Genomic DNA, 4675 nt, shown 5'->3' with positions numbered 1-4675 from the left:
AGAGGCTGAGCCATGGAATACTGAGGTGTTCTGAGGGTTGAGCCCCCAGCCTTCTCCCTCCACCTCACTCCTTCTCATGCCTTTCCAGAGAGGCAGAATATAATGGAAAAGAAGAAAAAAAAGCCTAGACTGGAAGGATTTTAATAAATAGCCACTTTCTTGTGGAATGACCTCAAAAAAAACCCAGAATCTAGAAATTTGAGGCCAAATACCAGGTTAGACCCCAGTATTAAAAACTTGGCACTCATGAACAAGCTTGTGGTATATGTAGTACATGCAAAAGTATTGCTCCATAAGAAACAATGAGCAAAAAAATTTCAGAAAAACCTGAAAGACTTGCAAGAATTGATGCTGAGTGAAATGAGCAGAACCAGGAGAACATACCACCTTAGCAGCAATATTGTGTGATGATCAGCTATGATTGACTCAACTCCTCTCAGCAATACAGCAATCAAAACCCTCAAGACAATTCTAAAAAACATGTGATAGAAAATGTCATCTACATCCAGAGAAAGAACTATGCAATCTGAATGCAGATCAAAGCATGCTATTTTTTACCTTTTTAAATTTGTTTTTTGCTTTTTTTTCCTTCTTGTGGTTTTCTCCCCCTTTTATTCTGATTCTACTTTCACAATGTATCTAATATGGAAATATATATATATATGTATATATATACATATATATATATATATATATATATATAACATGATTGTACATGTATAATCTGTATCAGATTATTTGCTGTCCTAGGGTATAAGGAGGGAAGAGTAAGAGGGAGAAAAATTTACAAAAATGAATATTGAAAACTATCTTTAAATATAATTGAAAAAATAAATTAAAAATTTTAAAACCCTCAATACTCAGAACCTAATGCCCAGGACCTAGACTTAGAACCTAAGATCCAAAACTTGGAACTTAAGAGTTAGAGGGTGCCTGTTGCTGCTTTTTTCCTATCCAAGAAAGCAAAGTTATACTCCAAGAAGAGAGAGAGAAAATTATAAAATGATAGGATTTAGAGATCCCAGGATCATGATTTAAAACTGAAAGTTACTTTAGAGATCATCTGGTCCAACTGTTTCATTTTATATATAAGAAAATTGAGACCCAAATAGTTGAAATGACCTTACCCCAAAACACATATTTGATAAACAGCAGAAATCTGATTGAAACACAAGACTTCTACCTTCAAAGTCAGTACTCTTTCTAGTCTACAATATTATGTCATTAAAGATGATATCATTTGTGGCACTGTATATGTGCATGACTCGCAAGTATATGCCATGAGACACTTGGAGCATTGCAAGAGCTCTCAACAACAATCCAAAATTTTGGTTCATGTGTTGCCTTCCTTAATCATTTAGAAAGGCAGTATGTTACGAGATTAACTACCTTGTAAAAATTCTACTTCACCACCAAATGGTATTTTACTCATCACTAATACAGTGGTTTCACAACCTAAATCTACTCAGGATATGGGCAGCTAGGTGGTAAGGTAGAAAGAGCACCAGCCCTGGAGCTAGGAGGACCCAGGTTCAAATCTCACTTCAAACATTTGAGCCTTACCTTGAGCCAGTCACTTAACTCTGATTGCCTCAAACCCAGGACCTTCTCCAGTCAACCTGAACTATACCTGAACACTGGACCCAGATGAGCCCAAAGGAGAAAGTGATACTGGTAACAGAACAGCAATCCCTCACTCAAATCCAATTCAAAGGCATGTCTTAGCATCACTTCCTGATGTCATGTCTTCTTTGAGAATAAAGGACAGACATCATTCAGGACATGATCAAGCAGTTTCCCATTCGACTATGATGTTTAACTCTGAAGACTAGGATGGAGTACTTTAAAACCCACTCTAGCTAGATTCTGAATCTTTTTTTTACACACAATCACAGAAGTATTTTTAAAAGAAGAAATATGCTTCTCCTATATTTGTAATTTCCCTTGTCAGAACAACAAAGAATCATAGAATCTGGGGGTTGGAAGGGACCATCTAGTCCAGCCTATATCCAAAAGAAACCCCTACCATAGCATATCCAACAAATGGTCATCTATCAAATTCACAAAGATTTCCATGGAGAGTTTTTTAAAAAGCCATCACTTCTTGAGAAAAGTGAATCACTTCCATTTGAATTGTCTTGGGAAGATTCTGAAAATAATCTGACAAGATAAGGTATAGGAAGTTGAGGTACTTTCTTGAAATGAACTGCCAAGCATTCAAGCTGCTACAAAGAGCACAACTCCATAGGGCCAGATGTGTTATTTGAATGCTAAAACTTAGTTTGCCTAAAAGACTATTTTATTGTCCATTGAATAGTACAAAGCCAGTATTCACATGGAGGTCAGAAAAAGCAATACATGGATGCTCTCAAGGTCTTTCTGGAGAACTTTGGAATTGATTGTGAGACATATTAGATACTGATACAGGACAGTCCAATATGGTCTGCTCACATCAAAGAATGTGTTGCAATCTATGAGCAAAGCAAAATAGCAATAGCTTGAAAGAAATGTGAGATGTGCAAATTGAGAGACATCACCACTCCAAATGTTCGTGTGGACTATTTGTGCCTGACCTGTAGTAGAGCCTTCTGAGCTCATATTGGTCTGATCAGCCACAGTCAGACACACTGTACCATAACCACAACACAGAGAGGTCATTTTGATCCTCTTCAAAAATGAAGAACAACAACTAGATTTACCTTAAGTTTCAACTCCTGGTTTTTAATTTTGTTTTGTCCATTCTGGTACAAAAGTCATTCTCCTTGACAGAAAAAAAACCAGAAGAAAAAGAATTAGTTGGGCAGTTGTCTGTCATCTCTCTCTAATGTTAGACATCATCCCATCTATCCCATGCAAACATCTAATCTTTTCTTTTATCTTCCTTTTTCCCCTCCTAATACAGCATGCACACAAAATCAAACCATTTTCCCCTTATCTTTCTTTATCAGACTCAAATTTTGCATTCCTTATAACATTTTTATAGGACTCTACCACAGGGCTATATTCATCTTATTACATGACCTTTTACAAAGGCAAAATAGGCTATTACACTCAGTTTTTACATATTTCTTTTAAAAAATGAAAATTATTTGGTGATTTGCCTATACATCTACAGCATTCTCTATCGACAACTGCCATTTTCCCTCCACACTGAAATTGTTTTTCTTTCTGTCTTGAAAATTTAATTCTTGAATTTCTCCTATCCCTTATGGTATAACTTCCCCTGTAGCAAAAGAATGCATGGGATCCTACCTAATTTTCCTCTGAACTCTTGAAATCTGTTTTCCCAAAATCTAAGATGCCCATTTTAGATTTCAAATCACACTAAGCATCTCACTATGCCCATATTTCCTTGTCTTTCACAAAACACTCAGAAGGAATAATCATTGTCCTCACCACTTCTATTTCATCAACCAATTCCTCACTATAAGTAAGAATCACATCCAGAATAGACTTTTCTGTTTCTGACTTGTCCATCTTTTCAAGGGGAAAACTGTCATGAAAACAAACTAGGAATCTATTCGCTGCTCTGCTACTGTAAAAAGAGAAAATTCCAATATATGTTGTGATTATTGAAGTCTCTCATCAATACCATATTATGCCACCACGCCAGTCTTGAGATCTGCTTCCCAGATGCCTCATTTTCTCTTTCTGTCTTGTTGCTCTATAGTATACTACAATGACAAAACCAAAATCTCTTTCTCCATTCATTAACCTTCACTCAAATACTATTCATCATGTGAGTTGTATGGGGTGTTCAAGGGAGGACTTAGTATCTCTGATGTGGGGGCTGCACCTTTGGTTTTCCATGTGCAGCAGCCATACTCCAGTAAACCATCTCAACAAACTATTTCAGGTTGAAAGTAACCAGCGGGCCTCAAACCTGTCAGTGAGTTAGGGGGTGTCTATCCCAAGCACATGAAGACTTCCCTGGTGAAATAAGATGATATGAACATTTTGTTTCAATGAGCCATGAAAGTGGCATAAGCAGAAGTGAAATCCTCTTAGAGCTTGGTCAATCACCAAAGACACCAAGATCATCCAGAGCATTACTAGTTGTCTTGACTTTTGTCTTGCCCCTGGTCTCTGATGAGTCTGGAAGAGAGAGTGAGGCTGACAGCTTCAAACAACTCTTCTCACTCTGCTTCATTTAAATCCAATTTACACTTGAGTCAAAAGGAGTCACCAATACCATTTTAGTATTTTAGTATTTTATCATTTTATTTTACTATTATTCAAAAATTTTGCAATTTCCTTTTATTATTCAACTATTTTGCTATTTATTGTTTCTGTTATTTTACTATTTCTAATTACTTTTGCTATTACTATTGTTTACTTTTACTATTTTTAGTAAAACTTTTGCTATTACTAACTACTCACTTTTACTATTATTTATTATTATACCTACTTTGAAGTCTTGTGCCAATAGACTAGGAATGAAGCAGCAAGTGCAGATCCAAAGGAGCTGTAGTCACAATCATGAACACAGGTGGCCCATCTTCTCAGTGGACTGAAACATGTGGAATTTGGCAGTTCCCTGGATGTCTGAGCAGCCTTCTTAAGGATTGCACTGGCATGAGTAAGAGTCTAGAAAAGGTTCCCTAAAAACTATCTGCTTCACCTAACTTGGCTCACTTACCACAGTTAGTAGGGATGCCACCTTGCAGTCAAAACA

Source organism: Macrotis lagotis, chromosome 7, assembly GCF_037893015.1.
Source record: "Macrotis lagotis isolate mMagLag1 chromosome 7, bilby.v1.9.chrom.fasta, whole genome shotgun sequence".
Classification (NCBI taxonomy): Eukaryota; Metazoa; Chordata; class Mammalia; order Peramelemorphia; family Peramelidae; genus Macrotis; species Macrotis lagotis.
This window is presented reverse-complemented; position numbering follows the sequence as displayed.